The following is a 12,873-nucleotide window of genomic DNA, read 5'->3' as shown; positions in this document are numbered from 1 at the left end:
ATGAAATGCTTAATTAGAAAATTAAAAAGGTACTTATTGGTTTTACAGTCGAAACAATATCTCAATAAAAATATATTACATAGACAATTTTGTAATCATTCATAATGTAATTGTATCACAAAGACGTACGTTTTGAATAATAAACTAAGTACGCATTGCATACCAGGAAGTGTAATATATTAATATAGCAGACCACGTTTACTATCAATAGCCAATAAGCAAGAACAATAGCACTTTCTCAGACGGACGGTTTGCACAACCGAACATGCAAATAAGCAAAAACAGAACAAAGGCGTAGCTTCGCAAAAAGTGTGAGTATTAGAATCGATGTTAAGCGATTATTCACGGTGTTTCGACATTGATATCCCGTACTATGGGTCGATCGAACAATGCTTTCGATTATTTTATGAGAAACTCTATAACAACTCTATTAATGAAATTGTAATTTGTTTTAACAAAATGTGTACCTACGCTGTTCGTTGTGACTGATATTTAGAGAAAAAATATATTTTTTGATGTTTCTATTATTTTTCATGACGTATAAGATGTAGATAAAAAACAATGTCTCAATACTGAGCAATATCTATTATTAATATCAATTTAAGACTTCAATTTAATCAATTTATAATTGGTTTCAAAGCTGTCTGGCGGCGATGACCTTATTTAAATATATAGTCTGCTTCTAATTTGTGTTGGCCAATAAAAAGTCTACCGCAACGAAAAATCGATCATCATAAAACATGTAATATTTGCATCATTATAAGATTATATAATTTACAAGTTTCAATCGTACATCTATAATTAATTGGCAACAAATTAAATAATGTGCTCTAAAAGCGAAATATCGTGAGTTATATAACCATAGTAGGGGTCATTTCTTGTGATGAATGGTATCAATGACACCGTATTGAATGAGTATTTGTGAGGAAAGAACGAATAATTTAATTAGGATGCATGTGATAATTTTTCAATATTTATTTTAGGAATCACTTATGAACTGAAAAATGTATTAAGTACCTAACTTTTGTTTAGACGTACCTATATTATGTTGCGTTGTTAAGACTAACAATGTAAATCGAAAAAGCTTCGTATACTTTTGTAGGATTTAGTATATTTTTATGTATGATGATCATATCAACTGAGATTTGTTTATACAAAAAATCGGTCCCATATCCAAACACATAAACAAAACAAAGTTCTTATTGCGTTTTTTTTCGCCTTAATTACAGTCATCCATAAAAGTAGGCGTTAATCCCACACGAAATAAATAATTAAATTTAATAGCAATATTCTGACAACACAATTAATATAATAGATTGATGATATAAAACAAAAGATTAACTTACGCAGCAATGGAAGTTGCTCAACAATATTTAGTATAACAATGTTTGTGTACGCAATTTTATAACTAAAGATTTAAATGATAAAGCTTTAAATTGCTTGTGCCAAATAGTTTGCATTCAATTAATATTATGATCCATAAAAATAATTTGCAAGGCTGCAGACTGATCAAATATAATTTTATAACTTTGATATCGTTATAAAATTTTATTTATGTGTGGGATATATTTATTAATCTTTTAAATGCGGTACTGTGACATTGTAAACTATATGTAACGTGTCCTTGCTTTGTTATCTAATAAATAGAATATACTAAATTAAAAAAAAAAGATCTAGTTTTCTATGAGGTCAATGTCATTACTCAGAAGTCAGACGAAATCCTGTTCGCACCAATTTTTTTTTCATAGGTATTATATTTTAAGAGACCATTATAAAATTTGCATGTGCACGTGAATATTTTTAAATATAATATTATGTATAAAATATATAATCATCACGTTTTTATGTAAATACAATATTTAACATCATATTATTTTATAAAATAGTTTTTCTGTATGCCTTTTTTGTATCTGTTATGAAAGCCAGATACAAAAAAAAAGAAAACCGATTTCAAATTTCGAATAGAACAAGAACATAATTTGTTATTTGTATTCGTATGATGCCTTAGGGGAATAGGCACATCACGCATGTTTCTTTGTGCCCAAAGCATATGTGGAGCAAACGATGTAGCCATAAATAAGTAGTCTTGTAACATATAACGTGATTATTAACGCAACGCCTTACATAATGTTCGGCCTAGTATGAAGCTTTTGACATGTTTAAAGATTATTTTAAAAAGTGCGTGTTTATCAGCCTCAAAGCCTCGTGTGTTTATTGAATTTTGCGAAGTTTTATATTGTTAATTATATTAATAAGTCAAGGAGATTATAGAAGTGTATATTGTAAGATAAAAGAGATGTAATTACAAATTAAGATCAGCGTAAGTAAACATTTTTTTAGAAAAAACAAATAGAATTTGTTTCGAAATATTCTTATATTATTAGTAGGTACTTAACTTTATACATTATGTAGTTGTACTCGTTAATTGTATTGAAACAATCGAGTTTCATGACTAATATGGCCCCTATCCTGTAAAACAATTTTAAAAAGAAAAATTTTCAGAATGTAAATATGTGACAATTATGAATAATTGTTATTGAATAAAATTTAATAATTACGCAGAGAAAACGATCCTACCTTAATTGTAGAATTGTTCAACAATTTCATATCACGATTTTACGTAATAAATACGTTTTTGTGATATATTCCATGTAATTATTTCGTAGTAAAATGCGGTTCTGTAATTCATTGCCACTGAAATGGCGCGAAGAATCGCAAATATTTAAACGTTATAATAATATTTAACTGAAACTTTAATAATGTCTGTTTTGTTTGTTTTTATTATAATAATTTTGATAATTATTCGGAACGGTATCTACTTTAAATTAATGGTTTGAATTATCAGTTAAAAGTAAAAAAATACAATTTTCTTATTTATTTAGCGAGTTTTTTAAAAAATAGTATTTACATGACGGGTTATTCTTCAAGCTGAATTGATATGCAAAATGCGTTTTGTTTTTTAAATGTGCAGGCCTTCGCCTTGACTTCAATGTTTCCGAAGAAAGTCTTTATAATTCTTTGCAATGTGTTTCTTTTTGTGCAGGTATATGAGTGATGAGTCGAACACATAATATTACAGTTTTACATTTTTAAACTACCGTTTAAAATCACAATTAATAACAGAATTTTTTGACATGGATAGATCGCAGTGTCAGATTTTTTTATGTATTTTCTGAGAGATAATATTTAAAATTAGATTAGACACAGCAGTTTTCCCCAACCAAGTTTATTATCGTGCGGTGATAAATTACCTAGATTTAATAATTAAAAAGTAAAAATATTAATAAGAAATTTAGTTTAAGGCTTATACATGCGCTAATAACCTTGACCATACTTGACGGATCTCAAACCTCTCCCGCTGCACCTTCTTTTTTCCTCGCATTTTGTATTTAAAAAGATACCAATCAGTGAAACAAAAAATCCTCGTCAGGGACTGTTGTGTAACTGATAATTTATTAAACATAAAATTTTCAGAGCTCTAAGTCAGCAGGTTACGAAGTTTATAGAGTATTTGCGGAAAAATCGATGACCACGGCACATTTTTTTTCTAGAAATCTATTAACTTTGGAAAAAAGTCCTCGCGAGCAATTAAAGATCAAAGACCATCCTATTTTATATTTTTTTTTCGGTATTGTGCTTTATGTTGTACCAGACTTTATAGAGGTTGAACATAGTCGAAATTGCCGGGTAACGCCTTAATACTGCGACTCTGATCAATCAAGTTTTTAATTCACGGCTATATAACACACTTTCTCTATTATAATAAGTACAATCTAATCTCAATGTCAAAGATTAAATTTTTAACGTCCAATACTTTCTTATCAAATGGTATTAACTATTTAAATCTTAAACCGGTCAGTAAAAGCGTTATATTACGGTTAAATATTATTGTAAAAGACAGCATATACACATAATACATATAATACTATAACAATCCTAGTATCTATGAGCTAAAAGAAAAAACTAAAAAATCGAGTTTTTGTTATGATGTGCTTTAACGTTTTTGATTCGTTGCTTGTAAAATATGATAATTATCATGTGTTACACATAACATAACATTATAACAACGTCATATTAAGCCACAACATAATGTAAATTTATTTATATTATGTTTTTTAAACGAATTTCTTACTTATTTTATTTTACTCCTAAGTCCTAGCTCCTATACTATTTTTTTTGACCGCCTCCTTGGTACAGTGGTTGACGCGTGAGCGTAGCACCGAGGGGTCCTGGGTTGGATTCCCGGTGGAGACGAAGAAAAAAAAATGTCTCGGTCTGGTATGACAGAAGGCTGATCACCTACTTGTCCCTAAAGAAAAATCGATCAGTGAAACAGATGTATAATGCAGATGCATCTGTTTCACAGTGGTGGTTTCTGTTGATGGGAGTTGGGACACACATGGGACTTCACTTTTTAGCTCCTATACTATAACGATTTCAGGGTTTCCGCTTTAGCTACATTATATTATATTTGATTATCAATCCATTGGTGCACATTTCATTCCTGTCGATTCTGGGTTCTTTTTTGGACATCTCCTTTGGTAAACGGAAACTTTTAGCAGTCTTTGGCTTATAATTTATATCATCAAAACATTCTTGTATATTTTTGCAGCATAACATACATTTTCTCTCAGCCTTGGTAAGAACCTGATTACAAGGATGTACTAAAATAAGGTCTAATTGAGTCTAACTTTCATTTTAAATCCGTAAAAAGTGAAAGAAGTTATCTAGTTTCGTTACTGAAGTAAACCTTTTTTACATCGTATTAAATTTGCTCTGATTTTTGATTTGGTTATTGACTATGTTATTTTGAGATAGTCAATATTATATCGTTGTAGTACTTGTAGTCAAAGATAGGTATTATACAAAGATAGTATAAAAAATCTATACTAATATTATAAAGCTGTTGTTTGTTTGAACGCGCTAATCTCGGGAACTACTGGTCCGATTTGAAAAATTCTTTTGGTGTTCGATAGCCCATTTATCGAGGAAGGTTATAGGCTATCATCACGCTAAGACCAACAGGAGCGGAGCAATGCGGGTGAAACCGCGGGGAACAGCTAGTATGATATATTAGTTTGGTTTGAAAACCAAATGTCGGAAACAAGTAGATATGGCATCTAAGTGCATATTTTTGTGTCCCATATTTATTTTAGGAAAGCGATATTAGACATTATTGATAATTACATAGAGACACAGTTTAGTTTATAAGTTGACCTAATTTAAAAATAGGTAAAACGTGTATAGATAATTGAAACATCCCAACCAAAATGTTAAAAGTATATTTATACAACTTTTTAGCTTTTACAATGCTTTGTCTCTTTCTTATTTTTACCAAAACTGTATCGTCTCAAAGAGTATGTTAATTAAAAAATTCTAATTAAAAATGCTATTATTATTACGTGATGTCCTTTAAATATATGTATGTGATAAAATGGAAGGTTTCTCGTCTAATGCACATTATATTTTTAACTTGTTGACATTAAGTAACTCTTAAGTACTTTATCTATGATAATATTGCTGTCATTAAGTTTTATCATGCGTATTAAAAACTAAAATGATATTTAATGTATGTTTTTTTTATATTCTTCAACTACAAAAAAATTATAAAGGTCTACATTTTTCTTAAAATTATTTGAAATATTTGCTTAACTATATTTTGCATATTAACACTAAAATCGTGAATTATCATTTTAAAAGCAATAATGAATAGGCAACTTTATATTTAAGCTAATGTACACTCGCCTTAACAATTACAGCCACATTACAACCACACGCTGGTTTCCGCTTAGGGCGCGTTCCCACCGTGTCGTGACGACAGATAATCGTGTAGTTTTAAGTGTCGTGGCTTATATGTTTAAATGGAGGTGTTCACATTTAGAACGACACAATTTACTGTCGTCTACGACAGTTTTTGCAGTGACGACACTTTGTCGTGTCAGTGGGAACGGCAAGCACGACAGTCGTAAAACGATAAAAAAATCGTGGACGGCAACTCTATGACGTCCATTGAACTCAGGAGAGTAAACGCACTAGTAATCACCAAGCGAAGGCAGAGGCGACTAGATTTGTAGCTTGCTGATGATGAGTAAACGACAAAGCGACTGCCAGGAAACGATAAAATGTCGTCGCGATCCAATGGGAACAGCTAGATACGACAGTCGCTAAACGATAAAAAATGTTGACGACAAACAATCGTTATAATGGGAACAGGTAGAGACGACAGTCGTCGAACGATAAATTAGTCGTTACGACATAGTGGGAACGCGCCCTTATCCGGTTCCGTGCAAACGAGAAAGTTGAATGTTAAAATTACGAAAACTAACATTGAATTTGCAGTTACATTACTCCATATGCTTGAAACAACAACATTCCTCTCATATTAAAACAGCAATGTATACGAGCCACGCGATACAAGTTACAACCAATGTTATCTAACCATTTGCTGCAAGTGCAATTACATCTGTTTTAATATTAATAAGTTGCATGCCTAAATAACGATGTTTATCTACAAGAATTCATATAAATATTAATAGATATTTAAGTTTCTTTTCAATATAATTATAAATAAACATCGGTGAATATATAAAAAACAAATAGTTTTCAGAATGATTGATATTTTTTACAATTGCATTATTGTAGGCGTTTGATATAAGTATGTATATCAAGGTTGTATCACGTAATATGCAAATTACAATATCATGATTCTAAACATTGGTTCCCAGCCCTGTCATCTATTAAATATTAATTGGTTTTCAAAGAATTACTAATACTCTTTTGATATAATAGTCATAGTACTTAGAACGATGCATGTGATAAAGAAATCTAATGTATATAAGAAATCCTATTGCATTGTTTCAATAAATCATTAGAATACATATTTCTGAGATTATATAAATTAATATGTGTAATTACCTAACTCTAATACAATATTCATTCTGTTCCGATTATATTATCCTTTTCAAAGTAGGTGATGACCTAAGATATAATAGTGATCGTTGATACAAATTTAAATTTTTTATTAGATAACGTAATATTACCTATAGTCATTTATAAATATGTATATTGTATAAAATGTATTTATAAATAGAATAGAAAAAACTGGTGGTGGCATAAATTTTCATTCAAATACTTGGATTTTAATTCAAATAAATTTTAATTTACTTTGCGACAAACGAAAAAACTAAACTTAAGACGATACACAAAAAAAAATCTACTGCTTGGCGGGCGGAGTCTAATAGATCGCTATCGCGAACGCGGGTGTGCGCGAAGTCATTCTTGCAAACTCGCCGCGCTGCCGCTGGCCGACTCGGGACAAACATGTATGGAGTCGTCATACAGTTATAATATTGTTATACATATATTTAATTGTTGATTTATTGGTTTTATTTTCTTGCTTATAAACAAATAATCTTCTTTTTAACAACTACTTAGACATTATTAATAATTATTATTATTTCGTAATGTTTACTTTATTACAAAATAATACAGGTTATAAATAATCTTTAAAATAACAAAAAATATTGTTACTCTGAAAAAATGAAATGGTACTCAATAACGCGGACTACTGAATGGATTTAGATAGAATTTGATGCTAACGTAGATATTACGTCATGCCCAGAAATGAAAGGTAATATTTCTGAAAGAAGTTATAAACCCTAATTCTTCTCAGTCAAAGTCAAGAGTGGAAGATATCACTAATACAGTAAAACTGATGCGAAACTTTGGATGTTAATTTGTATATTTTTTTGTTAGTTGTTACTTAATCACGTCAAGACTACATTACCAATTTTGATAAAATATAGCTAATTGCCTGGATTTACACATAGGATACTTTTTATCCGAACTGAACACTTCTGTGGGATAAGACAGGATTCACGATATAATCTAATTCCACGCGGGCAAAGCCGCGGTCGGAATGATATTTTTTTAAATAAAAAAATTGTTTAAAAAAACACAAAATATATTGATGCATGTATTTATTTTTTGCACTCTATTATAATTGTAATTATTCATTACAAATAATCAAAATAAAATAGCCAGAACAAAGTTAGGCCCTGGTAGGGTAGGTAGGCAGGTACAGCAATGTGAGACGAACACTGGCTTATTTATACCAATAATAATGTATTATAAACATTAAATTAAATTTACTTTCTAACAACAAAAATACATAATATTAGTAGAATCAACCAATCATCCCACAAAAATGAAATGTGCACACAAATATTCATCCAAATCGGTTCATGTCATTAGGAGGAGTGACTGCAGCGCCATCTTCCGGGCCCAATTATGTTTCCAGATCACCCAGGAACTCAATTTAATATACTTACACAAAATTTTTCGAAATGAAAACTCACATTACTATGTAAATATGAATATAAACCTGTTTTATTACTAAGCAATTTCCCGCACAGGTGTAGTAAGTATAAATGAAATAAATATCAACATCAAATTCTTTATACAACATACTTATCTACCACCTTCTAAGAAATGTAATTCTTGAAATTATTTCGTATTTTTTTTAAATATAATACTACTCCAATGAGCTCCTGTTCCATATTATGTCCGCCATACTTCCACTAAGTTCACCATGATTTTTTATTTCTTTGCACTTTGTTGCTTTTTGCTAAAAATGGAATCATGCGATAAAACCAGTAGAGCTTTGATAACATACATTTTTGACTGAATAAAGGTACTTACGAAGGAGTGGATTCACATTGTGAACAATCAGTGGGTTTATTTTCCTTCTGGATTCCGGATTTCTGAACAGATTATTTATGCTATAAATGAAAAAATCTTACACATTCGTTATGTACTTAAAACAGGGGTACTTAACAACCATCGTCTATAATACAATTATCATCAAATTTAAAATAAAACCAACTTACTTCATTAATTTGTTCCAATTGTAAGCATTCTTTTTCCTCCAACCTTTATGTTTCTTCTTCTTATTTTCTTTATTGTCCCCATTTGTCTCATTTTGTCTTATCGTGTTGTCACCCTTTGTTACGATTGCGCGAGCGACACAAGTTCCCCGTGTGACGGCCGTAGCGGGAATGACTCGTGCAGCGATCGGGGTAGGAAGGTACAGGGCGGCTCTCGCTATATTGGCTGGTCGCGCGCTAATTTCAAGTATTTCTTGTTTATTTCAAAACCATCGCATATTTCGAAATTCTAACACGGTAGACGTATAGGTTGTATATTTTATAGTTAATATCCAAAAAGTCGTAACTTTACGTTTGTTATTTTGAAGATGCCAGAGATTTAAAAAAAATAACAATGATAACTTTGTATTTTTTTTCTATCGAGAAAATATCATGGAATCATGTTTCTAAAACGGTAGACGTATTGTGTTACTATTGAACTTTCTTGTCAAGAATTTTCATCACGACAACTTTAATAATATAAAAATTACGAAGGTTTGAAAAGGGCCGTAAATGTTAGAAAAATTAATTCATCACCTTAAGGAAATATCCTCAATCTTCTTCACGCCTTTACTTATTATTATTCAGCAATGCTTTATAAAACGAAATTTATTTTAAAAATCCTTCCCAGTTTTTATAATATTTTTCTATTACGTTTTTTCCTGCTACATTAAAAATAATTTATTATTAAATAGTAGTTAATATATATTTAAATTAAATATTAAATTATAAATATAGATCATTTAACCCAACCTTGGCACAAATTGTGACCTTAACTTTATACCTTTAGTAACTTATAAGTATTTATTATATATTACGATATTATATATTATTTACTTCTGGCCTTATTTAATAAGTATCAGTTTTAAAATTATGCTTTTACTCTTTTATATGACCGTAAATATATTGTTAAGTATACACATTTGTACATGTATTTATTTGGTTTTAAAGACAGTGTTTAGCTTATTAGGATTTGAATCAGGCGGTATAGTCTAGGAAAGCTACAACAACTCTACATAATGTGTTAAAATTTTTTTGTTTTTAATAATAAGAGATATAGTTACATCAATATTTTATGCTATATGCATAGATTAAAATAAAATAAATCACACAATGTAAATTGTTAAATTTCAAATAAAGCAAAGTATTATTATGAACTGTTAGATTACTCTCTTATTTCATCTTTCCTGTTTTTAAAAGTTATTCTTTTAAATTTAAGTAAATTCGGCTATAGGTACTGTGGCTATTGAGGTTGTCGTTTTTAAATTTAACATTAATAATTATGGTAATCACGAATAAGGACTTGAAACTCATGGAAATCGGTCCAGCCACTCTTTACTTTTAGTAAGCTCTGTTTAAAATACTTTCTTTAAATACAATACATGTATATTGAATAAATTACACACAATTATTTGATAAAGACGAGAAGATCAACTCTTGTTTTTAGTCAAATACAACAAATAAATGTTCCTCATTTAAAAAACAGCTTTTATATTCCGAAATCAATTTAAATTCATTTTAACTTTTTGTCTCTAATATATTAATTGCTTGCTTATGTTTTTGATGCTGTTAAAATATATTGATATGCATTATTGTAATTTACATGTAAAAAAAATATTTAAATAATCCAGCATCATTTTAATGTATTTTATGCCTGGGTGAATTAGTAAACGGAAGCTCTTTATTTTGATATTTATAATTGTGAGAAACCGGATTTGAATTTAAATACCGTCTACATAATATATTATTTATTCCTCGTATCATTTTATAGATACCTATAGGTATACTAAAAAATTAAAAATGTTGAAACTATTGAAACTTAGTAGGTATTAATATTTCTATACTATAATATTATAAAGCTGAAGAGTTTTTTTGTTTGTTTGATCGCGCTAATCTCAGGAACAATTGGTTCGATTTGAAAAATTCTTTCGGTGTTAGATAGCCCATTCATGGAGGAAGGTTAAAGACTATATATCATCACGCTAAGACCAAAAGGAGCAGAGCCACGTGGGTAAAACCGCGAGGCACAGCTAGTTATTTATATTTAGCAACACGACGTAATTTTTTTAATTTGCCTAATATTTTTGTACGTAAACAACTCCATAAAATTAACATTCACAACCACCAAATACGCAAATATTACAAATAAGACTTCCTTTTTGACTAAATAAGGCTCCATACGCGACGCGACGGTACGATTAGGTAACGTGCGCGTGCGCCGTTTAGTTCTTTTCTAGCACAGCTATGTGGAACAGATAAATTATGTGACATAATCACAGATCTTAATAAATTACATGTTTGGATTGTATGTGTTAAAAAAATATATGTGAAAAATGCGGAAAATTAAATTACGTAAAAATCATACTTATTATTAAAAAGTGGCAGGTTTAATAGACCGCAACGTGTGCATAATATAGAAAGTAAAATTATTTTCTTTCGTTGCATAAGCATGTCGTACGGAATGTTTCTGTAGTAAAAAAGTTAATTATCTAAATAATTACACATTTCTTTTGAAAAAGTTAGTTCAATTATTTTATTTATTTTGCTTATGAAATGCCTCTATGTTATTAAATAAATGTATCTGTTAAAAATTCAATGGCATTTTAATAATTTCTAATAACTCAATTTTATATAATAAATAACCAATAATGCGATTATAAAATCTCTCCGTAAATAAAATCGAAATGTAAACACGCTATATCGTGATCGAAGAAATTTAATTATCCATTGAACCTTGCTAAAAAAAATCACTCACCGTAAGGGAGACGATGGCACTACGATATCAAAATCCTATTCCCAAAATTACACTCACTTACTCGTTCGTGAACGAATTGAACCACAGTTCTATGGGACTGAACTTGAATGGTGCTTGGCGCAAGCAGTCGCGTTCCCAACGAAACGTCGACTGGCGTCTGGTGCTAAAGAACTTGGTTCCCCCGCGCATCGGTCAATACGCTACCAAGTAACCACACTTTCAAAGAACGACCACCCCACCTTTAACACAATCTACTACTCCTCCAGCTCTCAAGTAACGTTTTAACACCGAAACAAACCAGCAATGTATTGCTGTTGATATTTGATTCCGCGGGACACAAATCTTGTCACGCATCGTAAAAAAATTAACAGTAAAATGTTTTCTGTGAATTAAATTTTATTAATATTTCAAATATCCTTCAGATTTACGATAACATCCAAATTCTGCTCGTGTTCCTGCTATTTTGTTGGTTCGTTGTTTCGGGGTTCATTAGCAAATAATAAACATATAACTGAAATAAATTTACATTTTATCGATTATATCTGAGGAGGAAATAAATAAATATAAAAACAATACGGTATAACCTTCTCTTTATGCATGCGAACTTTAATTGGATGTCTTAAGAGGACAACCAAGTTTGCATTCTATACAAAAGACTGATTTTTTGTTGTATCAATTCAAAGAACGTTGTACTTTTAAAAAGCTTGATAAAAAAATGCTCTATATATGGATGTCATGGATTGTGAGTCGAACTGCATGGTTGCAAGTTGCCATACTGTTTCACTACTTTTCTGGTGAAAACAACAGCAAAAATGTACGCCTTTATTTGTATATAGATAACCAAGAGATGGAGTCCCTTTAAAGGCGTTATGGGATATGATTTAATATTGAAATAAATCTTCTCAGTTTAGTTGACCGATACATCTTCTTTTGTATCGTTTTTACCGCAAACGAATCAGTGTCCTAAAGCTATTATATTAAGCAAATAATATGACTCTAGTGTCTAACTATAGATATTTTTATTTAGTTTACATTTATCTTACAATTTAGTATAATCTTCTAGCTCTATCAATGTAAAAAATAAATATAATTATGTCATTATATGTGGGTTTGTTTATCTGATAAATGAGTAGGTAATACCTTGTGTTGCATGCAGAATTACAATTACTTACATATTATTTAATACAGTAAATA

General features: G+C 30.0%; 1 protein-coding gene and 1 long non-coding RNA gene across 3 annotated transcripts in view; both read right to left on the bottom strand.

Annotated features, from left to right (window-relative positions):
- LOC149476899 (alpha-N-acetylgalactosaminidase) overlaps positions 1-11,841 on the bottom strand; it is a 65,885-nt gene extending 54,044 nt beyond the window's left edge. For both annotated transcript variants that reach the window (XM_089711223.1, XM_089711225.1), the window contains exon 1: positions 11,680-11,841. The gene's annotated coding sequence lies outside the window, so the exon portion shown is untranslated. The remainder of the gene's footprint in view (positions 1-11,679) is intronic.
- LOC149476900 (uncharacterized) lies at positions 8,189-9,423 on the bottom strand. The gene is made up of 3 exons (XR_016317741.1): positions 8,889-9,423; positions 8,701-8,762; positions 8,189-8,626 (listed from the first exon to the last, which is right to left on the bottom strand). It is a non-coding gene; the product is annotated as an uncharacterized LOC149476900 (long non-coding RNA).
- Positions 11,842-12,873: the final 1,032 nt, after the last annotated feature.

This window comes from Colias philodice, chromosome 26 (genome assembly GCF_061535455.1).
Source record: "Colias philodice isolate Cphi_HAF_F1 chromosome 26, ilColPhil1 Martin Lab GWU primary, whole genome shotgun sequence".
Lineage (NCBI taxonomy): Eukaryota > Metazoa > Arthropoda > Insecta > Lepidoptera > Pieridae > Colias > Colias philodice.
The sequence above is the reverse complement of the archived record's forward strand: the minus strand, read 5'-3'. Positions and strand labels throughout refer to the sequence as shown.